This window comes from Aquarana catesbeiana, linkage group LG05 (assembly GCF_042186555.1).
Source record: "Aquarana catesbeiana isolate 2022-GZ linkage group LG05, ASM4218655v1, whole genome shotgun sequence".
NCBI classification, from domain to species: Eukaryota; Metazoa; Chordata; class Amphibia; order Anura; family Ranidae; genus Aquarana; species Aquarana catesbeiana.
The window spans coordinates 480487218-480513602 of record NC_133328.1 but is presented as its reverse complement, the minus strand read 5'-3'; the positions used below and the strand labels follow the sequence as shown (position 1 = coordinate 480513602).

Here is a 26385-nt window from a genome sequence, read left to right as displayed (position 1 = left end):
ACTTGTTTACTTCCCTAATCTCCTTCTGCCTTTCTGGTGTGGCTCGATGTACCGGTAGTATTCCTGAGAACACTACCTTGGGGGTCCTTTTCCTCAATTTAGCTCCTAAGTCCCTAAAATCGTTCTTTAGGACACTCCATCTGCCTCTGACTTTGTCATTGGTGCCAACGTGCACCATGACAGCCAGGTCTTCCCCAGCCCCTCCCAGTAATCTGTCCACAAGATCCGTGATGTGCCGAACCCGAGCGCCCGGTAGACAACATACTGTTCGGCGCTTCAGGTCTTGGTTACAGATTGCCCTCTCTGTCCTTCTAAGAATTGAGTCCCCTACCACCAGAATCTGTCTTTCCTTTCCCTTTGCTGCCCCCCCACTCTCACTGGAGGAGTTCTTCCCCTGGCAGCTAGGAGAGTCCCTCATCTCCAGCAGTGCTGGTCCCTGACTGGTTTCACCAATGTCACTCAATGGAGCGTACTTATTGGGATGCTCCAGTCCTGGATCGGCCTCTCTGGCACTTCCCCCTCTACCCCTCCTGACTGTCACCCATCTACTCTTTGCTAGTGCCTGCACCTCTTTGTCTCCACCCGCCTCTGTGCTGGCCCCTGCCGGCACCTGCCGTGTACGTTCCTGGCTCACCTTTAGTATGGAGGGACTTCTCAGTGCTGACAGTTGCTTCCCCAGATTCAGAACCTGGGCTTCCAGGGAAACAATATGCTTACATTTTGCACAGCAGTATTCGCCCTCGATCGGATGATCAAGGAACGCATACATGCGGCAAGATGTACAAAGAGTCGCCTCTCCACACCCGCCGGGCATCGTACCTATTAAATTTAGTGAGGATTTGGGGATTTTACCCTGTCCAAATTACCTAACAGCTAGCTTCCTGGCACTAATACAGTTATTATTGTAAAAGTTACCTTACAGGCATATTCCACGATTTACAAAAAAAAAAATGCAAAATGAGCAAACGGTGTTACCAGGCAGTGGGGAAAGCGAATAGAAATCTAGAATGTATTACTAGAGGGCTTCACTCATGAAGGAGGTCCTCATTCCCCATAGATCTTTGGTGATACCTCATTTAGAATACCATGTCCAGTTCTGGAGACCTCACTTACACAAAGATATTGATAAGTTACAAGTCCAGATACGGGTAACAAAAATAATGAAAGGTCTAAAAGGTAAAACATATCAGGACAAACTGCAAAAACGTAAACAGTCGTAAACGATCAGCTTGTAAAACAACCCATTTGGTTTAAAATAAAATAAAATGAAGGGCAAAACATTTGTGCATAGATATAAAAAAAACATTTAAATATCTATTTCCCCTTTTTTATAATTGATCACATTACCATTGTTCCTGCTGTTCTCAGCTGGGGGAGGAGAAGCAGCAGTTCACCGAGCTTCCCAGTGAATGGCTGTGCGGGGGGGGGGGGGGCATGTCAGGAAAAGTCTGCTCATTGGAGGAGAGCAGGCTGAGTTCCCAGCATAGCTAGAGAACTGACCACAGTGTGCTCTCTTGCTTAGTGTGGTCACTTTTTAAGAGGAAAGCAGAGGGACTGGCAGGAACACCAGGAATTACACACAAAGGAAGCAATACAAAGAGAACAGGTTACTTTATCATACAAGTACATTGTACGGCAACAAAAAAAATCCTGGGAAAGCTAGCCACATAAGTTTGAAATTAGACTTCTTTGGCCATTTTGTACAATGTATAGAATGCATTTCTGTGTATAATATCCGGCATTTCTAACCAGCAAGAAGGCCGCCGTGTTCTGGCACGCAGTAACGTCACACGCGTTACGTCATCAAATGACGTTATCAGGGGCTGTAAACAGGGCCGCCATCAGGGGGGTACAGGCAGTATTACTGTAAGGGACCCCAGCGTCCCAAGGGGCCCGGCCGGGACCGTTCCTCCTTCAGCAACACATGAAATGAAACTGTCATGCGCCGGCCGGGCCCGCACGGCATCCACTATAGAGAAGGAAAGAGAAGCCTCGCTATAGGGAAGGAGAAGGGAGCTTGGTAGTCGGAGCCATCGCTGTCTTTCTCAAGCAGCAAACCACCCTTCCACTAGTAAAGCGGGTCCTTTTCCTCAGCTCAGTCTGCCCAGTGAATACAAGCAGCGCTGTGACAAAGGAGAGAGGTGAGCTGCAGGATGTCAGTGTATCTCCCCCACTCGCCCCCTCCTTTCTCCTGTCAGCAGTGGAGAAGAGAGAGTGGCTCTCACCTGGTTTGCCGCTTAGTTTGTTGCCCGGTCTGTTTCCCTCCCCATTGGCCACAGCAGAGCCAATCAGAAGAGACTAGGGTCTAGGGCAGCATCATGTAGTCCCAGAAGATTGACTGCCACATTGTTGTGCACAGGCAGCAGACTTCAGCCCCCAGCATGCACTCTACTGGGGGAGAGAGAGAGTCTGGAACCCAGGAGAGAGAGTCTGGAACCCAGGAAGAAGCCACGCTGTGCCCATGCCATCAGAGAGGGAGCCACGCTGTGCCTGTGTCATCAGAGAGGGAGCCACGCTGTGCCCATGCCATCAGAGAGGGAGCCACGCTGTGCCTGCGCCATCAGAGAGAGAGCCACATGAGGGAGCCACGCTGTACCATTGCCATCAGAGAGGGAGCCAACGCCCAGCCAGAGGGATCACTGCTACAGTTTGGCTGGGCCTGGTAAGAGGGCCTGTTGGCCATTATACATTACTGCTCCTGGGGACTGAGCCATTAGGAATTGCCTAACCTGCTATCCCCTAGGCCTTATTGACCAATGTAAAGTGCGCCAACAGGCTCCAATGCAGGACTGCCAGGCCGAAAATATGGGGGGGGGGGGTGATACCATGTTTTGCCGCACCAGATGACATCAACCCTAGTGACTCCACTGCCCCCTGTGCTTTATATTTGGACTTTATTTAATATCCTTCTCCTTGGATGGGACACCTGAGGCTGCCAAGCTGGCATGATGGAGTTGCATTGTGAAAATGGATGAGGCTGACTCTGGGTGGAGATAAGTTTCATTGTGGAGAGTCTCTTCACTATGTAACTCTCATCCCCACCCAGAGTCATCCTCATCTATTTTCACAATGCAACTCCATCATCTTCATCCCCACCCAGCATCACCCATCCCTCTCTCCACAATGTATCTCCATCTACGCCCAGCATCACCCATCCCTCTCCAGGATGCTGGCCTGTGGATGGGGATAAAGGTATTGTGCTTTAGTCAGTCAAGAGTTGTTATATTGATTGGTTTGTGTATTACACCACACCAAAGGACTCAGTGGGATGGCCAGTGGGCGGGCCTAGGGAATGTTATTGGTCAGGCCCCCGGGGGGCACAGGCCTAAAGCTGTGTAAGGGGCCCCTAAATTTCTGATGGCTGCCCTGACTGTAAACATGTGAGAAAGGGGTATCAAAGCCAGTTACCTCAGCAGTACTACTAAGGTCTAGTAAGCAAGAAGCCTGCATGTGTAACAAGCAAACATGGCTGCTAGTCTACGTATACAGTTATACCCAAAAACTATGTTTTTAATACATTAATGCTTATTGAAAAATAATTTACAATTGTATTACATGTCTAACAAAAAGTCTGAGATTTATAATTGTCAGGTACTTATGGAAAAAATTAGAAATGTACATTCTCTGTGCAGGTCTAAAAGGAGATGAAATAAAAGCTTCCCCAGACTTGGAGAAAATAGGCTGTGATGGCCATCATGGCGATGAATCAGAAAAATGTGTAGACACGGCATTTGAAAGGGTGTCAGGGCCAGCTCTGCATGTTAGATTCTTCCCCAATGAAAGAAGGTTAACATTATTTAAATTTAATGATTTCCACTGATCTAGCCATTTTAATATCATGCTTTCCTTTTAGATCGCTGGTATTTTTTTTTTATTCCTGAGACTGTGATCGTGTATTCCTCATTATAATTCTACATTGTTTATCCAAATACCCGTTTTATATCTTCCTGTTTTTCTCCTCGAGTTTAAAGTGTGAATTTCGTTGCATTTTTCATTAGTATAATTTCTGTTTGTTAAAAAATTATTTTCTTCCTACTGCTTGCCGTTTGAAAGATGAAAGTGCTTAATTAACTGCTTTTATGTTAACATACATGATTTTCATTTTTTAATCACTATGGAATAGACTTGCTGAAATGAAAGCTGCACTTTTTCAAATCTGCTGCAGTAACTTTGGTGTATTAATTGTGCCTGGGGCACAAGACAGAATGTTCTCTCACTCTAGAGGGCCCTGTTACATCTAAAATGTTGGAGTGTGATCTTTTGTTTAGACTAATGTTCCAGTATATAAGATCTGCATTTGGATATAAGAGAGATGTAAGTGGAAGTATGTGTCAGGTTCTTTATGGATTTGTCATACGTCCATTTTAAAATTTCATAATATTATACATGACCTGAAAAGAAATCAGATTTATGTCAGAATAATTTTAGCACTATGGTAAAGTATGGTGTACTAATTCAGAGTTTTTCAACCTTTTTTCAGTTACGGCATCCGTTAAAAGTATGCAATCACGAGGCACCCCAGGTGAAATTTAAATTGTGTTTTTATTCAGGACACTAATGGGGGTTCAAATGTTAATGGATATCTGATGATTTTTTGCTAATAAATAAAATCTGCCCAAAATAGTAAAACAATAAATAAGTTAAATACATTAAGCTGTATATTTTTATACCATTACCATGGTCCACCACCCAAAAAAAAAACAAATAAATTCACCTACCGCTGACATGCATAAAGGGGGGAGGGAGAAAAACTGGGACTTTAAATGAGGCATACATATGGGGGGTTATTTACGAAAGGCAAACCCACTTTGCACTACAAGTGCAAAGTGTACTTGAAATTGCACTGAAAGTGCACTTGGAAGTGCAATCGCTGTAAATCTGAGGGGTAGATCTGAGATGAGTGGAAGCTCTGCTGATTTTATTATCCAATCATGTGCAAGCTAAAGTGCTGTTTTTTATTTTCCTTGCATGTCCCCCTCAGATCTCCAGCGACTGCACTTCTAAGTGCACTTAAAGTGCAAAGTGGATTTGCCTTTAGTAAATAACCCCCCTGGTAATATGGGCCTCCATCCCTGATTCAATGAAACATAAAGAGGGAATTTAGACTTTGTGTGAGGCAAGTGGCAGCTAAAAAAGGTAAAATGTACATAGTTACCCAATGAGTACAATAAAACCACCATATATGTGATGAAGTACAGTTCATAGACACATAGAATAAAATATAAATATATATTCCAAACAGTTTATGTACTTGTAACCTTAGAAACGAAATAGCACATTCCAGTTGCCAATTTATGGAGTATATACTCCGTGTAAGAGAATATTATTAGATTGTATGCTCTTCTGAGCAGGGCCCTCTTAATCCTCCTGTATCTTATTGTATTATAACTGCCTCCCTTTTATATTGTAAAGCGTTGCGTAAACTGTTGGCGCTATATAAATCCTGTATAATAATAATATACTCCGTGTAAGAGAATAACAAATTTAACAAAGATTATAAATAGATGCTAAATGATGATAAACAAAAACAAGTTTGCATCCTGTCAATGCTAAACGCGTTTCGTGTAAAAACACTTCATCAGGAGCGGATGCATCGGTTAGTCTGTAAGAAATATATATAAATACCGATAAGTTCTAGTAAGAATTCCAGCATCAAGGGAAGGGGATTCGAAAATGTTATGGACTGGAAAACAGGAGTATGTAATCCTGCAAGGTGCATGATTACTAACTTTTTTTAGTTTATCATCATCGCATCTATTTATAATCTTTGTTACACTTGTTATTCTCTTACACGTAGTATATACTCCATACATTGGCAACTGGAACGTGCTGCTATTTCGTTTCTAAGGTTACAATTACATGAACTGTTTGGAATATGTATTACTATTTTATTCTATGTGTCTATGAACTGTACTTCATCAAACAATCACATATATGGTGGCTTTTAATGTACTTCATACTAAATGTGATTCTATACCCTCTTTATGATAATAAACTCATTGGGTCACTAAGTACGTAATAGCTTTTTTTTAGCTGCCACTTGCCTCACACAAAATACCAATTCCCTTATGTTTCATTGTACCGCTGACATGCGTGAGAAACCACAAAAGTTAGTGTTATTTGATATTTATACCCATAACAGGGCCAATATGATACATTTTGCTTTTTTTTTACCCTACCTGAACACACAGACAATGACCCTGACACTCAATATACGCCTCTTTCCTCTACCCAAAACTTATATGTGGAGTGTGTTTATCATCAATTGAAACTATATGTAAATGAATTCTGTGCAAATGGGGCAAAATCAAATGTTCTCAGGCTTTATTCTTTGCAAATCAAGAATGTGTGAATGGCAAATATACTGCAGTATAGCCACTAGAGGGCACTAATGGTACTATAAGAAATCCGCATGAGCCTCATCACCATCTTGAGTGTTCATGCAGATGTTGGCGAGTAATTCTTCTAATCCAGCAATCAGCTTACCTGCACAGATTCACACAGGTAAGCCTTATTTTGAGTCCATTCGGGGGTTCTCATTTTTAACTAAAGCCCTGATGAAGGGGAAGTTCCTTGGACCCTCGAAACAAGTTTTATACTGACCCTAATGCTAGCACTGATACTAACACTAATCTAGATTAAACCCCAATGCTCCGTTCACTTATATGTGAATGTGAATCAAACTGGCTTTCTATGGAGAGGGTTGTGGTGCAGCAGCAGTGCGAACTCTTAAAAAGAGTTCTGTGCATTTACTGATCACTCTGGTACAATTCAGATGTGAGTTCCAGGCTCATTGGTTTCTATGGGAACGCATCTATACCGCACATCTGATCAGTTTTAAACAGGAATTTGATCCAAAAAAAACCACGACACGCCAAAATTAGAAAAAAAAAAAAAAAACGGCTTAGCCCCCCCCCAATCCATACCAGACCCTTCCAAACATCCAAAAACAAAATCCTTGTCCCCGCACTAACTACACAGATCATAGTCTAGACTATCAGGCTGTCCCACCCTTGTGCCTGGTACACAAAATCTAAAAATCAGACGAAAAATACCGCTTTCGAATTAACCATACAATAATCTGGTTGTTAGTATACATGAAAAATACCGCTTTCGAATTAACCATACAATAACCTGGTTGTTAGTATACATGACATGACAGTTCATGCAAAATTATCAAAAAAGGGACAAACGCGAAAATATTTCTCGTACAATACCAGAACAAACAATTTTCGTTTAATCAGTACAGTATTCATGTGAAAAAAAAAATCAGAAGACCAAAACCACGCATGCTCGGAAATGAAAAAATACCTTGCAATATAATGCAACACATTACATCACTCCTTAAAGTGTTTGTTAAGGCAATTATTATAAGTCTATGCCAGCCCCTCTATTAGAGGCTGGCATAGCAAAATGTGTAAGTTGTATTTAAAAACGAGCGTTCTAAATACTGAATATCAGCTGCCTTCATCGCCCGTCACATTACTCGCGGACGCTTTCCAGCTCTGATAGATGTTTTCTGCGGAAGGGGCAGTGATCACCCTCTGACATCAGAGGGAGATCACGTGGGAGCTCGTCTCCTCCGCAGAAGCCTCCCATTGGAGCTGGAAAGCGGATGCGAGTCATGTAACCGGCCTCAAGACAGCTGATATTTAGTATTTCCAGCACTCGTTTTTAACCACTTCAGCCTCAGAAGCATTTACCCCCTTCCTGACCCGAGCACTTTTTGCGATACGGCACTGCGTCGCTTTAACTGACAATTGCGCGGTCGTGCGACGTCGTACCCAAAAAAAATTGACGTAATTTTTTCCTCACAAGTAGAGCTTTCTTTTGGTGGTATTTGATCACCTGTTTTTTTTTTTTGCCCTATAAACAAAAAAAAGAGCGACAATTTTGAAAAAAAGCAATATTTTTTACTTTTTGCTATAATAAATATCCCCCAAAAATATATAAAAAAAAATTCCTTCTCAGTTTAGGCCAATATGTATTCTTCTTCTACATATTTTTGGTAAAAAAAAAAAAATCACAATAAGCGTATATTTATTGGTTTGCGCAAAAGTTATAGCGTCTACAAAATAGGGGATAGATTTATGGGATTTTTATTATGAATTAATTTTATTAGTAGTGGCAGCGATCTGCAATTTTTATCGTGACTGTGACATTATGGCAGACACATTGGACACTTTTGACACTATTTTGGGACCATTGTCATTTATACAGCGATCAGTGCTATAAAAATGCACTGATTACTGTGTAAATGACACTGGCAGGGAAGGGGTTAAATGCTAGGGGGCGATTTAAAGGGGACATACCTGTACGCCCATTTGCTCACCCGTGCCATTGTGCCAACGTACATCGTCGTGCACTGGTCGGCACGTGGTTAAATACAACTTATACATTGTGCTATGCCAGCCTCTGTATTAAGAGGTGACAAATGTAATCTTGTAATATTAAAATAATAGCGGCGGGGGGGAGGTGGGGCCAGGCCGGAGACAGACAGAGAGGGTGCTGACAGGGAGGAAGGAGAGGGTGAGGGGGGAGATAGGAGAGCAGAGAGCAGGCAGCCATCACAGAGGGAGGTACTTAGACCACGGTGATCAGGGCGGAGCTGCCCTGGTTATCGTGGTCTGTTTAGAGAGGGCATACAGCAAGTGGTAGGTTTAGGGGTTTTTTTTTACAGTTTAGAGGGGGCAGGTAACATAGCACAAGAGCTGTGCTGTGTAATCTGATTTGGGGGACCAGAATCTACAAGTTTTTTGGGGTTAACAAATGCTTTAAGTTGTATTCTGTTGTATAACAATTTTCGTAACTTTAGACGAACGATCATTCATCCAATATTCTCAGGCATAATAAAGCTTGGCAGTCTCCACTTCCACAGTTTTTTGCTTTTACCAACCTTCAGCTCTCACAGGTACAACCTGTCTGCTCCCCAGGCTTTAGGACACTGACTGAGTTTCAGGTGATCCTAAAATGCCAAAACCCGAACTGGACAGATGATCAGAGCTCTTTAAAAGTTTGCGAGAGGAGCCTGGAAGATGTGTAAATCCTGAACAGTATTTTTCCAGGCTCCCTTTAAGATACTCTGCTACTCAATGGCACCTGAAAGTCAGTGGGATATGTTAGGCAGCTAGGGAACATGTTGGCTCTGAAGTTAGTGTGTTGAATGCAGAAAAAATGGGCATTGCAGTTTGTTGTGTATTGGGCTGCATAGCCACAGACTGGTCAGGGTGCCCATGCTGGCCCGAGTCCACAACCAAATATGCCCACAATGGGCACGTGAGCATCAGAACTCGACCACAGAACAATGGAAGAAGGTGGCCTGATCTGATGAATCACATTTTCTTTTAAATCATGTGGTTGGTCGGGTACATGCGCATTGTTTACCTGGGGAAGAGATGCCACCAAGATGCACTAGGGGAGGAAGGCAAGACGGTGGAGGAAGTGTGATGCTTTGAGCCCAATGCTCTGCTGGGAAACCTTGGTCCTGCCATTCATGTGGATGTTACTTTGACATCTACCACCTACCTGAACATTGTTGCTGACCAAGTACACCCCTTCAGGAAAATTATATTCCCTGATGACAGTGGCCTCTTTCAGCAGGAAAATGCACCCTGCCACACTGCAAAGATGGTTCAAGAATGGTTTTAGGAACACAAGTTTGAGTTGTTGACTTGGCTTCCAAATTCACCAGATTACAATCCATCGAGCATCTGTGGGATGTGCTGGAAAAACAAGTCTGATCCACGGAGGCCCCACCTAGCAACTTACAGGACTTCGAGGATCTGCTACAAATGGCTTTGTGCCAGATACCACATCATACATACAGGTGTCAGTGCTGCGACTGATTAGGGCTGTTTTGGTAGCAAAAGGGGAACCTACTCAATATTAAGTGGGTTATCCTGATGTTTACATCAGCTGATGCTTCTTATGAACATCAATCTTAAATGTACGGGTCTCTTATCTTTTAAAGTGGCTCCAAACCAGGGGTCTTCAAACTTTCTAAACAAAGGGCCAGTTTAGTGTCCCACAGACTTTAGGGGGGGCCAGATGTTGGGGTCGGTGGGAGGAATAATGCCCAATTGCTGGTGTCAGTGTGTGGAATAGTACCCCATCGTTGGTGTCAGTAGGAGGAGTAGTGCCGCATCTTTGGTGTCAGTAGGAAGATTATTACCCCATTGTTGTGTCAGTGGGAGGAATAGAACCCTGTTCTTTGGTGTCAGTAGGAATAGTAATGCCTCATTGTTGTATCAGTGGGAGGAATAGTGTCTTGTACCAGTGAGAGGAATACTGCCCTAAGGGCCAGGTAAAAGCAAGCAAAGGGCCGCAATTTGGAGACCACTGTTTTAAATCATGCCTCCAAACTAATTTCATGAGTTTCCAGTTCAATTGGACTCCAGGTGTGCAAACTACTGACTCCAATTAGCTTTTGTTGAAGTAAATATCTATGAGTTCACTTACTTTTGCTTCCAGCACCGTGAATATTTAATGGGCGTGTTAAAAAAGGCATGAGAAATTAACATTATTTTCTTTCTTTGAAATCATAGTAATAGTACTCACACATCTGATGGATAGCAATGGGAAAAACAGTTCTAGTCCCTCAATTGCCACTGTTCACTCTTTTCCTGCTGACAGTGAAGGAACAGCAGCACACGGATGAGATCATCTTAATGCTCTTTCCTCCTCTAAGCATGTCTGATGCAATAGAGCAGTGGTTCTCAACCTCAGTCCTCAAGTATACCCAACAGACCATGTTTTGGGAATTTCTCTTATTCTGCGTACACACGAGCGGACTTTCCAGCGGACTAGGTCCGATGGGATTAGTCCGGCGGACAATCCACTAGTGTGTGGGCTAGTCCGATAGCTTTTCGGGATAAAAATCCGACGGACCTAGAAATAGAACATGTTTCAAATCTGTCCAACGGACTCAAAGTCCGACGGACTAAAATTGGGAAAACTGTTCCTCTGTGTGCTGGTCCAACGGACCAAATACGACACAAGGTAAGCTATTGGCTACTGGCTATTGAACTTCCTTTTTTAGTCCCGTTTACGTCATCACGTTCAAACCGAACAGACTTATGAACGGACTTAGTCCTATCATGTGTGGCCAAGTCCGTTGGTTCGGAAAGTCCGTCGGACCTAGTCAGAAAGTCCCTCGGAAAGACCGTCAGAACTTGTCCGCCGGAAAGTCCGCCGGAAAGTCCGCTCGTGTGTACGCGGCATTAGATAAAATAGCTGTCCAAAATACCAAGCCTGTTGGGGGTACTTGGGGACTGAGGTTGAGAACCACTGCAATAGAGCACTGATTGGCTCAGAGTGCAGCTTCCTCTCCAAGGCTGACTGAAGCTATGCTTCGTCAGAAGCAGAGCATAGGAGGTGTTTATGCTAGTTCCACATTTAAAGGATTTTTAACATATGTCTAACTGGATTAAAGGAGAAGTATGGGAATGCAAAAATATGTAGCACATGCTACCCTCATACCTGCACTGCATTTCTCACTTTCCTCAGCCCTTTCGTTTTTGTAGAATAGTCTTTTGAAGAGTCCAGAAGAAGCCTCTAACGGTTCTTTTTCAGTTCAAACGTTTTCAGGGGGTGGACATAGCTCCACAATCCAGCCACTGTTTCACTCCCTCCCTCTGGAGGACATGTGGGTGTGTTTGGTGAAGAGGTGCCCACCCAGGCTGCTATCTAGAACGAGCATATTCTTCAAGTACCTCTGTTTCCATGGCAGCGTGTCCCCAGCTAAAACCCAGAAGCAAAGAAAGTATGATACAAGTGAAGTCCTCACCTTTCCCTGGCTGTTATCTGAAAGTTCTCCTCTGCGAGACTCCAACACCTCTCCCCTGGGTTTTGATGTTCCTTCCTGTGTCCTCCGAATTCCTGCCCCCCTATCCCCTCACTCATTCAAAGTCTGTATCAGCATCTCCTTTAGCCGATGGGGGGGAGGCACTGAAAACTTCTCATGTCCATCAATGAACACAGGTAAGTTCTCTACACATAGCACTGTGTTATTTCAGAAGAGGAGACATGGTAAGGAGTATAGTGATCTGTGCCCTGTGTCTGTTCTCTGAAATGTACACAGTAATATGTGTAGAGAGCATACCTGTCTACAGTACATAGGAGACTGACAACTCCCCCACATATAAAGTGACCCCCGATATGTCCCCAGAGTCTCCTTTATAAAAAAATCATCCCTCTGTCACTGATCCTATCCCCCCACCACCATCCCTCTGTCACTGATCCCCCCACCATCCTTCTGCCACTGATGTCATCCCTATCCCCCCACCCCCTGCACTCCTATACAGTCCCCTCATCCCCATCCCCTGTACTCCTATACAGTCCCCTCATCCCCATCCCCTGTACTCCTATACAATACCATCATCCCCATCCCCTGTACTCCTATACAGTCCCCTCACTCCCATCCCCTGTACTCTTGTACAGTCCCATCATCCCCATCCGCTGTACTCCTATACAGTCCAGTCATCCCCATCCCCTGTAATCCCATCATCCCCATCTCCTGTACTCCTATACAGTCCCATCATCCCCATCCACTGTACTCCTATACAATCCCATGATCCCCACCCCCTGTACTCCTATACAACCCCATGATCCCCACCCCCTGTACTCCTATACAGTCCCATCATTCCCATCCTCTGTACTCCTATACAGTTCCATCATCCCCATCCCCTGTACTCCTATACAGTCCCATCATCCCCATCCCCTGTACTCCTATACAGTCTTGTCATCCCCATCCCCTTTACTTCTATACAGTCCCATCATCCCCTGTACAGTCCTGTCATCCCCATCCCCTGTACTCCTAGCAGTATGAAACCAGCATATGTACATGGAAGGCACCATGACCTCAATCACATAGATTCTAGAACAATCTGAATAGCCAGTAAAATATTTACTGGCTAATTTTAGCAGGAAAGTAGAATATAATACACTGTACAGGGCACTATCACTGACTTCTACACTCACTAATGCCTGCTGAATGTGAATTCCTGAACGTGTGCTGAGATCATTCTGTCTGCAACAGGGAGGAGGGAGAGGGGAGGGGAGGAGGGAGGAGAGCAGCTCTGTGTATTGTATGAAGTCTCAGGAACGAGCAGAGAGTTGACATCAATCAAACAAGATGACAGGAAAGGGGGTGGATCCAGACTCCAGAGCCAGACCATTGTCGGTATGACGGTGCATGTAAGTCTGTAGACCCTCCCACAGGTAATTAACTCTATTTTAACAGAAATGGGGCACTTCTCAGAGGGAAAGATTTGTAGATACTAGCAGCTCATAAGTATTCGGATTAAGCAAAAAAAAGGAAACCCATACTTCTCTTTTAATGGTATCTTGAATGTTCAGCTTTAACCACTTACGGACCTCCTGTCCGCAACATACGGCTGCTTGCTTTCGGATTCCATCACCCAGTTTCCCCCTACAAAGCAGAAATAAAAGACAAAGAGATCTTTAATAAAAAATCAGCACACATTACACAGCCAGTGTCATTAGTACAGTGACAGTATACTATTATCATTGATCACTGTATTAGTGTCACTGGTGATGTCAGTGGCAGCTAGACAGTTCCTCCCCAGCGTCAGTGTCAGGTTGCCCGCCAAAAAATTCCAATATATATACCATAGTTGTAGACGTTTTACCTTTCATGAAATAAAACATACTGTATATACATACATATATACACACACACACACACACAATGGGGGAAATAAGTATTTGATCCCCTGCAGATTTTGTAAGTTTGCCCATTTACAAAGAAATGAAGGGTCTATAATTTTTATCATAGGTGTATTTTAAATGATGGAGGCAGAATATCAACCAAAAATCCAGAAAAAAAAAACACATAAAACACTATAAATTAAGTTTCAGTTCAGTGAGTGAAATAAGTATTTGATCCCCAAGCAAAACATGACTTAGTACTTGTTGGAGAAACCCTTATTGGCAAGCAAAGAGGTAAGACATTTCTTGTAGTTGGTGACAAAGTTTGCACACATCTCAGGAGGGATTTTGGTCCTCTCTTTTTTACAGATCTTCTCTAAATCCTTAAGGTTCCTTGGCTGTCCTTGGCAACTCGAAGTTTCAGCTCCCTCCGTAAATTTTCTATAGGATTAAGGTCTGGAGACGGGCTTGGCTACTCCATGACCTTAATGTGCTCCTTCTTGAGCCACTCCTTTGTTGCCAAGTAACAGCCAAGAAACCTTAAAGATTTAGAGAAGATATGTAAAAAAGAGTGGACCAAAATCCCTCCTGAGATGTGTGCAAACCTGGTAACCAACTACAAGAAACATCTTACCTCTGTGCTTGCCAAGAAGGGTTTGTCCACCAAGTACTAAGCATCTTAATTTATAGCATTTGTTGTATGTGTTTTTTCTAGATTTTTGGTTGATATTCTGTCTCTATCATTTAAAATACACCTATGATAAAAATGATAGACCATTCATTTATTTGTATGTGGGCAAACTTACAAACTCTGCAGGAGATAAAAACTTATTTCCCCCACTGTATCTATTTATATATATGCTTTTTTTCAGCCATTTTTTGTTTATATAATAAAAAAAACCCAATGGTGATCAAATACCACCAAAAGAAAAAAAGAATGATATAAATTTAGTTTGGGTATACCATTGCATGACCGTACAATTACCAGTTAAGGTAGCGCAGTGTTAAATAGCAAAAAATGGCCCGGTCATGAAGGGGGGTAAAACCCTCCAGAGCTGAGGTGGTTAATGTGGCCATATTGTATGGTAAGCACTGAAAGAACCAAGGCTGCATAGAAAAATAATTGGGTTGTTTCATGCATAGGATCGTAAGTCCTGATTTCTTTATAATAGTCATAGTATTGGGAGCTGCGGAGTACAGAATGGTGCGGGACACACACTGCTGTTGTTTTCTTTCCCTGAGTCATAAAACATATTAATTTATTAAAGCTCAGCTTACCATCCTAAAAGTGTATCTTCTGGAACAGAACAATTTTGCATGCATTCGTGTTATGCAAAATAATTTTCATTTTAGTGCTATGAAGTCAATAAAATCCTACAGTTTGTAAATAAAACCTCACTGCTACAAGCAGGCATATGGGAATCATTTGGTAGGCACACATTATTTCCCAATACATAAGTAGCTTGACAAATTACTTTGAAACTTGGGGATGCAAAATAAAAGAGAAGAAAAGAAATGAAACTATAACTGGTGGGCTTAAAGACAATGTGCAAAATGCACACAATTCATAAAATAATATTAAAAGCACTATTAGAAAGGAGTGTACAGAAGTGGGATGTTGTTTTAAATAGGGAGCAGACTAAATTAAAATCAAATAATTAGTGTAAAAGAAGAGTGGCAGGATGAGGCTGGGAGAAGTGGCGAAGGGGAATGGGGAGTAGTAAGGGGCTACTGGTACCAAAGGGGGGAATTGTACAGGAGATGGATGCAACCTTGAAAGCTAAAGAGGCTACGCTATAATGTTAGCTAAGGACTACCCTACTATTCTTTTAGGCTGGGTTCACACTGGTGCGATGTCAGACATCGCATGTGATTCGCACCGCACTGCTGTGCAGGTCACATGCGATGTCTGTGTTATGTGAATTCAGCCATACAGATTGTATGACCTGAATTTGCAACGCATTCACACCAAAATGGTGCAGGAATCTTTTTTTTGTCCACTCTGAAATCGGATCGCATGGGTGTTCACACCCATGCGACCTGATTTCTGCACCATTTGACAGTTCACACTGCGATATGCAAGCCAATCTGGGAGTGTCATTAACTTTCTGTTGACACCCGCAGTGGTTGGCATAGGGCAGTGTGAACTGCCTGCAAGTCCTATGACACTGGAATCGCACTGGTTCAACGCATCTCGCTAGTGTGAACCCGCAAAAAATGCCATTAAACCCAAAGCCACATTGTAATATTGTGCAGTTTACCAATTATTAGATGGGGTGGCTGCATTCGTTTTTTCTTTTTTTTTTGGTTTTCCCCCCTGTTATCACCTGGTGATCTGGCCAGGATCACACATCCTGTATTAGAGTGTCCCCACTGTGGGACGAAGGAGCACAGAGAGCACCTTTTGCTAGCAGCATTGTTAATCTAGGGGGAGGGGAGTGTAAGATAGACTAGCAGATTTAGATACACTAACAAATAAACCCAAACTCCAGTTCACACTGGAGAGCGATCGTCAGAGGGCATTTGACAGACAGTGAGGAGGTGGTGTATAACCATCTTACCACCTAATTAAATCCTGTAAATGCCGCACCTCTGTGCCACTATTGCCTGAATTGCATTGGTTAGTCAAGTTTATCTAAATCTGTTAGTGTCCCTAATGCTACCTTCTCCGCAGGCTGACAATGCTGCTGACCAAAGGTCTCTCCATTGCTCCTCGATGTAGAAACACTCTCAGACAGGAAGGGGTTGATTTACTAAAATTGGAGAGTGGAAAATCTGGTGTAGCTGTGCATGGTAGCCAATCATCTTCTAACTTCAGCTTGTTCAGTTAAAGTGGCGCTTCACCCAAAAGGGGAAGCTCCGCTTGTCTGCCTCCCCCCCTCCGATGCCACATTTGGCACCCTTTGAGGGGTGCGGGTACCTGGTTTTGACAGGTACCTGCTCCCACTTCTGGCTCAGTTGGTCGTGAAAGTCCGCCCCCCACCCTCCTTCCCCCTGCAGCCAGCCTATTCACAAAGCACAGCATGCTTTGCACATGTGCAGTAGGAAACCAGCTGTGAAGCTGCAAAGCTTCACTGCTGGTTTCCCTTCGTCAAGATGGTGGCACCAGCACCTGAAGGTCAAATGAAAAATTGGCTCAGGTGAGGACACCGCTTGATTCCTGGACCGGTAAGTGCCCTAATTTTAAAAGTCAGCATCTATAGTATTTAGTATTAGTATATTGTATTAGCTGCTGACTTTTAGTTTTTTTTTAAGAGCTGCACCAGATTTTGCACTCTCCATTTTCAGTAAATCAACCCCAAAATGTGGTAATGACCAGATCACCCAGTGAAAAGCCTTACAAATAGAAAACGAATGCAGGCAGCACATATAAAGATGAATTTCATGTATAGATATTTCAGATATACACTGAGCAAAATTATAAACGCAACACTTTTGTGTTTGCCCCTATTTATCATGAGCTGAACTTAAAGATCTATAACTTTTTCTATGTACACAAAAGGCCTATTTCTCTCAAATATTGTTCACAAATCTGTCTAAATCTGTGTTATGCCGTGTACACACGACCGGACTTTTGACCGAACTGGTCAGACGGAACAAATCCGTCGGACAATTTGATCGTGTGTGGGCTTTATCGGACCTTTTCTGTCGAAAAATCTGTCGGACTTTAGAAATAGAACATGTTTCAAATCTTTCCGACGGACTTGAGTCCGTTTGAAAAATCCATTTGTCTGTATGCTAGTTCAACAGACAAAAAAGTACACAAGGGCAGCTATTGGCTACTGGCTATGAACTTCCTTATTCTAGTCCGATCGTACGTCATCACGTTCGAAACGATCGGACTTTGGTGTGATCGTGTGTAGGCAAGTCTGTTTCATTGGAACTCCGTCGAAACTCTGTTGAAAAGTCCTTCGGAGTTCAGTCTGACGAAAAGTCTGGTCGTGTGTACACGGCATAAGTGAGCACAATCCATCCACCTCACAGGTGTGGCATATTAAGATGCTGATTAGACAGCATGATGATTGCACAGGTGTGCCCTAGGCTGGCCACAATAAAAGGCCACTCTAAAATGTGCAGTTTTACTGTATTGGGGGGGGGGGGGGGGTTAGGGGGGGGTCCAAAAACCAGTCAGTATCTGGTGTGACTATCTGGTGTGACGCAGTGCAGCACATCTCCTTTGCATAGAGTTGATCAGGTTGTTGATTGTGGCCTGTGGAATGTTGGTCCATTCCTCTTCAATGGCTGTGCAAAGTTGCTGGATATTGACAGGAACTGGAACACGCTGTCATATACGCTGATCCAGAGCATCCCAAACATGCTCAATGGGTGACATGTCTGGAGAGTATGCTGGCCATGCAAGAACTGGGATGTTTTCAGCTTCCAGGAATTGTGTACAGATCCTTGCAACATGCGGCCATTCATTTTAACGTTGCAACGTGAGGTGATAGTCATGGATGAATGGCACAACAATGGGCCTCAGGATCTTGTGACGGTATCTCTGTGCATTCAAAATGCCATCAATAAAATGCACCTGTGTTCGTTGTCCATAGCATACGCCTGCCCATACCATAACCCCACCGCCACCACGGGCCGCTCTATACAAAATGTTGACATCAGCAAACCGCTCACCCACACGACGCCATACATGCTGTCTGCCATCTTCCCTGTACAGTGAAAACCGGGATTCATGCTTGAAGAGAACACCTCTCCAAAGTGCCAGACGCCATCTTATGTGAGCATTTACCCACTCAAGTCGGTTATGACGACCAACTGCAGTCAGGTTGAGAACCCAATGAGACGACGAGCATGCAGATGAGCTTCCCTGAGATGGTTTCTGGTGAGTTTGTTTTGTTGCAGCAGCTGTCCGGGTGGCTGGTCACAGATGATCTTGGAGGTGAAGATGCTGGATGTGGAGGTCCTGGGCTGGTGTGGTTACACTGAGAAGAAAGTTTGATATACTGCCAAATTCTCTGAAATGCCTTTGCAGAAGGCTTATGGTAGAGAAATTAACATTCAATTCAAGGGCAACAGCTCTGGTGGACATTCCTGCAGTCAGCATGTCAATTTCACGCTCCTTTAAAACTTGCGACATCTGTGGCATTGAGCTGTGTGATAAAACTGCACATATTAGAGTGGCCTTTTATTGTGGCCAGGCTAAGGCACACCTGTGCAATAATCATGCTGTCTAATCAGCATCTTGATATGCCACATCTGTGAGGTGGATGGATTATCTCGGCAAAGGAGAAGTGCTCACTAACTCAGATTTGTGAACAATATTTGAGAGAAATAAGCCTTTTATGTACGTAGAAAAAGCTGTAGATATTTGAGTTCAGCTCATGATAAATAGGGGCAAACATTTTCTGAATAAATGCAAATCATTCTCCGATTGGACGAGGTGGAGAGTATGATGTCATTGCCCTGCCTCTCCACCTTGCAAAAGAAATGTCCTGTATTTGTGGTGTAGAGTGATGGCAGATTAGAAGTCATATTAGATTTTTATTGCTGTCTGTGTCCCATTTAGGATAGTTAAACTCTTTCTCTTTGTTGTGGTGACCACTGTCACTGGGGCCAAAAGTGAAGAAAAATTGAATATTGTCAGTTTCCATCAATAAAAATAATAGTGGGGGAATTTTCCAAGGGGACACTTGGGAAAGGGACAGTGACAAATGTTTAGAGGCTAACACCCATACATGTTGCTAATCGCCAGTCCCCTGTGACAGCGGGCGGGGTTCTTCCCTACAGCTGCTGTCATATTTATTTACAGTGATCTGGTAGCAGGATTTGTAGTTCTCAATGGGATACGAGCACTTCCTGCCGCTCAGCAACTGTCCGCCCATAAAGAGAAATGAGCAGAGAGCTGTACAAAGTGTCTACAGGAGCCTGGCATTGTATCTGCCATCCACAGGTACAATACTCTGCAGGCTCCGGAGAAAGAAAATAAAAGATGCACATCTTTTTTACTTATAAAAACACGTGCATTTTTTATTTTTTACACAAAGGTGATCTTAGTCTTTTAAAAATGGATTTCAATCACTTTGGAGAGATTTACTTTAACATCCTGCAGATAAAAAAATGGTAAAAAAATGTTATGGCTTTAGAAATCTCTTAAAATAACTTAAAGTGGAAGTAAACCCCATTCATGAAATCTGACCTGGGCACATATATCTATAGTGTTTACTTATTTCTCTCCAAAGCCCTAAGTCCTGTGTCTTTCTGCTGCTTCGTTCCTCTATTATCAGCATGATAATCATTTTTGACAAGCTCTCCGTCATCTGAGATAAAAGCAGCCTGAGATTTGTGTCGGGGTGGGTGCTATAAATGGATTAGCAGAGAGCTGGTCTATTCCCAGCACAGCTCTGCATGCATCTTTCTTTCTCTACCTATGTGGAGGGGGGGGGGTGTCAGCTGTCACATAGTGTATGCCCAGACACCACCACCAAAAATTCTAACATGATGTGCACTTTCTAAACAATATAGAAAGCTGAAGATATACATGTAAAAATTGTGTAGAGAGATTTGTTTCATCTCTGTATCATCTGAGGCTGATCACTTCACTGGGTATAGGAGAGGATTTACATCCACTTTAACAGTACATATTCTATTGATACCTCATTCGAATTACAGGGTCTGCTTCCTTTTACTGACCTGGAAAATCTCACGTTAGATTATCATAGGTTAACACATTTGTGGACAGTACCAATGTTTTGCTGTGTTCCTTAGAAAAGGGCAATCCCAGACTACCACGGGGAGAACATGTAAACCCCATGCAGGTAGCATCAAGGTTGAGATTAATACCAAAGACCCCAGTGCTGCAAGACAGAAGTGCTAACCACTGTGTTGCCCCACCACCTTAGATTATTGCACAGGTTTTTGCTCTTAAAAAAACTTTTGCTCTTTTCTGGCTGAAAATATCTGTAAGTTTCTACAGTGTGTCTACAGGGGAGAGAAGAAAAAATAGTTCTATGGATTGTGATAAAATTACAACTAATAAACTAAAATACGGATTCCTGTGAAATGGAGGTTTCAGTAGTTATATTTTCCTATTATGCAAAAAAAAAAAAAAAAAATCTAAGTTTTTTTTTTTTTTTTTTTGCAAAAGATTTATTGAATTTTTTAGTTTTCAAAGTGGTATAAAGCAAACAATGCCATCAATATATATGAAGTGGTACAGGGAAGTACAAAGTGCTATATACAAAATAAAATAATAGAATTAAAGTAGAAACACTTCTTCTGTGGGCATTAAAAACATAGGGAGAGATTTAGGCTGCTCCATTTCCACTTGCATGACTTGTAATGCGACTTTGGACATCAAAGTCGCATAGCAAGCCGCAGCCCAGCCCATTCTTTTCAATGGCACCCTTTGCAGCGAGTTTTAAAAGGTACCTGCAAAACTTTGGTGCAAAGTTTGATGTGACTTTGGTCCAGAGAATGTAAAGTCGGATCAAAGGCGCATTAAAATTGTGCTGTAAAGTCCCACTGGAAACCGTGTGACTTTTGGAGACACGCTAATGTAAATGGAGCCTTAATAAGACTGGTGCACACAGAATCTGGTTCAGCTATGCATATTAACCAATCAGCTTCTAAGTTTTATTGTCAAAGCTTAATTGAACAAATGAAGTTAGAAGCTGATTGGATACTCTGCACAGCTGCACCAGATTCTGTGTGCTCCAGTTTTAGTTAATCCCCCCCTAAGATGATCTAAAACCTGGAACACGCAGCGCAATAGGAGCTTCTCCCAGGTGAAGGCTAAAGAGTGATCCAGTCCGAGGGGAGGGAGGGGGATTTGCATATGGCCAAAGAAAGAGAGGAAGAGCATGAAAAAAGGATAATAGAGAAAAGAAAAAAAAATGGAGAAAAGAAAGGGTGAGGCTAGCAAAAGAGAAAGTGAGGAAGAAAAAGGGGGGGGGGGGACGGCAGAGAAGGATCCAACGAGACTCAACTGAACTGACAAAGGTATATATGGACCAAGCTCCCAACAACACGGAAAGTAGGGAGAGGTCCACATTCATATGGCCATTATAGTTCAACCATGGTTTCCAGACCTTGAGAAAGTTGGTATTGGTGTCACTAAGTAGGAAGGCTTGTTTCTCATGTATAATAGTACCCATGGACCTCTGTTTCACTTCAACAAAATTATTGGTCGGCTGCTGTGCCGCCAGGAACACAAATTCCACCATTTTCCGCTCATGTATATTGAGGTTTGAAGGAGGTCTGTGTAAAAGAGCTTACCAAGCTTACCAAAAGCAACCAAAGCATATTGGAAACATGTTTCCAGAAGCTGAATGCCTTGGGGCAAGACCACCAAATAAAGGGGCCACGTTTTTCACAGACCCGAATACAGGTGGAGGGAGTGTTCGGAACAACTTTAGCTCTATTTTTAGTGGTCATATACTAGCATGAAAGCACTTTGTATGCATTTCCCTGAGCCAATGTGGTGAACAAGCATTTTTAGGTGGCTAGCCAAATTTTTTCCCAATCTGCCGAATCAAGGACTTCTCTTAGATCCTGCTCCCATTTATCCATATATGGAAGTTTAGCCGGGCCCATTGAAACAGTAAGTGAAAGATAAAGAGCAGAGATCCAACCCCTAGAATAGGGGGGGCGAACTTCCTCTTAGATCGCTGCGGAAGAAAATTTACATCCCAATTATGGGAGAGGAGGGGGGAGAAGAAGAGGAAAAATGGAAGATCCCCTTTTGGGTGAAGTTCCACTTTAAATCCCAACTTCAGGTTGGGATCAAACCCACTCCCATGTCTTGCTGCTGTTTAAGTAGTATGTGCACAAAAGATAGTTATCTTTACCTTCTACATGCGATGCTGTTGACAAGCCAGACAGACATCAATCAAGGTTTATATACACTACTGAACATCACTTATCTCTGTATTATGTAATTCATCAATCCTATTTATATACATTGCCACTTACAGCACACATATTACTTTTTACATGTTAGATTTGTTAAATTTTTTGCCTATATTAAAGCTGAACTGGGAACAAAAAAAATCATTTTAAAGCGGAGTTACACCCAACTTCCGCTTTACCACTCCTCGCCCCTTGACATGCCACATTTGGGGAATATACCTCTAGATCCATATTTGGCATGTCTTTTTTTTTTTTGGGGGGGGGGGAGTGTGTACCCTTTTTTTCGTGGGACTTCCTGTCCCACTTCCTGCTTCCTATCTTCGGCCGCCTAGGCGACACCTCCTCTCGCCCTAGGCGGCCCCTCCCTGCCAGCAATCTTCTTGGACACACCTCAGGTCCCAGAAGATCAGCTGGAGAAATAGGAGAGCGCAGCTTGACTCACGCATGCGCAGTGCGCGCCCGGCCGTGAAGCTGTAAGCTGTCACGGCCGGGTGCCCACAGTTACCATGACGGTGCCAAGGAGAGGAGGGGGAGATGAGCTAGCCTCCGGGCGGCCACATCGCTGGACCGTAGGGCAGGTAAGTATCAGTTTATTCAAAGTCAGCAGCTATGCTTTTTGTAGCTGCTGACTTTTAATAAACTAAAAAACAGGTGGAACTCCGCTTTAAGTATATCTTTCAATAAATCTACTTTGTGTGCACTAAATGCCTTTGCAAACTCAGTTATTATTCTGAAAATGTAGCAGTGACATCATCATGGTGCTGTGCCTGCGCAGAGAACAGAGCTGTGGTATGGACCCAGTAGGCCCCACCCACTACAAGCTGCCTGCAGAAAAACACAGGGCGGATACAAGACCAGTCACTTTACACAAGAGAGCAGCAGTGACCGGTCTTTATTACAGAAAGGTCCTGCATAAAGGCAAAGGCTTACTCTAGATTACTGCATTTTTGGTGGAAATACAGAAACCCAGTGGTGTATCATCCGTGTGTACAATGTGTGCTGTGTACATGGGCCCTGAGGAAGGGAGGCCTATTGTGCCCTGACACACAAATGAAGGAGCTGTCCTGTGCTCCAAATTCCCCCCTCCTCTTTTATATGCTTTCCCCCCCAAAGCACTGATCCTCTGTGGCTTCCTTGCAGCTGCTGACCTCTCCTCCTATTCCCTCATGTCGGCTTCCAGTGCTGCAAGGGAGCCACAGGGGAATATACCTCTAGATCTTGATTACTGCTCTGACCCGTCCCCCGTATACTGCACCCCCCATCACTGATCCTCCCGCGTCCCCACCCTGAAGCACTGATGGCCAGATTCCTCTCATCCCCCTCCCACGAGTTACAGCTGCTGCTGAAGTGGGCAATCTGAAGTACTCAGGATGGAGAGTGGGGGGGTAGAGAGCTGGTTAACATGTCACATTTATCAGCCCCTTCCAGAATGAACACAGTGAGCAATCAGTACCGATCGCTCCTGTGTTCATTCATCACTGAAGCATAGTAAACTGTGTGTACTATGCTTCAGCTTGTGAATAAATAGAAGCCTCTGCACAGAGACTCCTATTCATTCATATGCAGTGCAGCTGAGGCTGCAGAGAAAGGAATAAGGACTGTATGTGCTCAGTCCTTTCCTCTGTCTCAAAAGTCCCCTGATGTTTCACCAAATCCCCCCACCTCCAAAATAGTAAAAAAATGTAAAAAATAATAGCAAGGCCTCATTCACACAGGGCATACTACATCATACACCGGTGCGAGGCTGTGCTTACCCACACGGGGATGCACAGGTATTCCATGCATCCCTGTGCAGGTAGTCCCATTGATGTCAATTAGGAAACAGTGGCTGCATAGACACAGCTGCTGCTCTTGATTTGACATCCATGTGGGTGTGGATGTATGTCTCTGAACTTACACTGTCTGCGTTCAGGACTGTGCACCCGCACCCACCAAGATGTCAGATTGGGAGTAGTGACTGTGTTGGCGCAGCCACTGCTTCCCAATTGACATGAACAGAAATGCTTGCACAGGGATGCTCAGAACACCTGTGCATTCCCCATGCACATAAACACAGCACTCACATGGGAGTACACTTTAGTGCACCTCATGTGAACAAGGCCTACTAGGAATTTAACAGGAATTTTGTGCTAATAATGACTTTAGTAGATTTTTATTGAAAACAGTGATTTGATAGACATTTACGCAACTTTTGCGGGACCTTAAAAAATCAACTGACTAACCTGGGGGGGGGGGTTATACTGGGGATCAGTTTGACCTGGGGGGAATTATACTGGGGGATAAACTGACCTGGGGGAATTATACTGGAGGACAGATTGACCTGGGGGAAAAGGATTATACTGGGAGACAGACTGACCTGGGAAGGATTATATTGGGAGACAGATTAACTTGAGAGGGAAGGATTATACTGGGGGACAGACTGACCTGGTAGGATTACACTGGTGGGCAGATTGACCTGGGGTGGGGGGGGGGGATTGTACTGGGGGACAGACTGACTTGGGGGGAGGGGAAAGGACTATACAGAGGGAATTGTACTGGGGGACAGATTGACCTGGGGGGATTATACTGGTGGACAGATTGACCTGGGGTGGGGGGGGATTGTACTAGTGGACAGACTGGCTTTGGGGAGGGGGAAGGACTATACAGAGGGAATTGTACTGGGGGACAGACTGACCTGGAAGGGATTATACTAGGGAACAGATTGACCTGGGGGAGGATTATACTGGGGGACTGACTGACTCTCTCACCATTAATACAATTTGGCCAGACCCACTGATCTCTGCAGTGCGCTACGGGCCCCGCATTACTCTTATACTTGGCGTGCCCAAAGGTGCCCCAGGGCTTTTTCAATCCTAGCAACACCCCTGGCACAATGAAAGTCATGCCTGCTCTTCACTGACGCTCTTCACTATGCAAATCATATATTTTTTTTTTAATCAAGCAATGGGGCCCAACTTATAGTCTTGCACGCAGGCCCACTGATTTCGTAAAACACCCCTGAAAAGCACATAAATATCTCAGTAAGAATGCATGTGCTTCTTGTATTTATACAATATTTGCTTATCCTGCAGTTCAGCTTTAATCCTTCTAGCAGATATTGGAAAGCCTTGTAAATAATAAGAGATTGTTTATCTACACAATGTTAAAAAAAATATAATGTAAGGCTTTCTATATCAGTTTTGGATACAGATGTGTTTCTACAGCTCCTGGGGAAAAGAGAGAAAGGTCTTGTATTGCCTTAGCTTGATCTTTGCCGTTCAGAAAAAGGGTGAGAACGGTTATGCCTGAGCACTACAGATCCAGGGCTTGGAGGACACAGACTGTGTGCCCGAGCACAAAACTGGAACTGTGGCGATCACAACTGTTTCTCTCCAGCATTACTGATATAAGACGACTTGAAGTTGCTAAAGGAAACCAGCTGTGAAGTTGAAACTCCCCAAGGGAGATGTATTTTTTTTGTATGCCGTGTTATTTTGGTCTATTGACATAATACATAAGGACAAATAATTCTAAAATAGCCTTTCTTATCAAATACTAAGAATCCATGTAAAACTGGAAGTACAAAGCAGTCCTGACACATAATACGCAGCAGCCCACATTTTAGTGTGTGATCACACTTTGCAAAGCCTAAAGGAGCAATAATGCTTATGTACTGGGACCACTGCCAACTCAGTACTGGCACTGGCCAAGAGGAGAGCCTTCTATTAAATGCAGCAACATGTACAGTTTTATTAGAACAGGGTTTACAGGAGCTTAGATCAATTCACAATACTATCACAAAAACCTGCCTGTATGGCAAGTGCCAGAATTGCAAGATTGCCAGTCCAGGTCTAAAATAAAACATATAGTAAGTAC

At 43.5% G+C, this 26385-nt stretch overlaps 1 protein-coding gene across 2 annotated transcripts in view; it reads left to right on the top strand.

Annotated features, from left to right (window-relative positions):
• Positions 1–26385, top strand: part of KCTD1 (potassium channel tetramerization domain containing 1) — a 218793-nt gene that overhangs the window by 25590 nt on the left and 166818 nt on the right. The window contains exon 1 of one of the 2 annotated variants that reach the window (XM_073631508.1): positions 6439–6504. The exons of the other annotated variant lie outside the window; for it this stretch is intronic. The gene's annotated coding sequence lies outside the window, so the exon portion shown is untranslated. Of the gene's footprint in view, positions 1–6438; positions 6505–26385 lie in introns of those variants that run through there. 2 annotated transcript variants of the gene reach the window in all.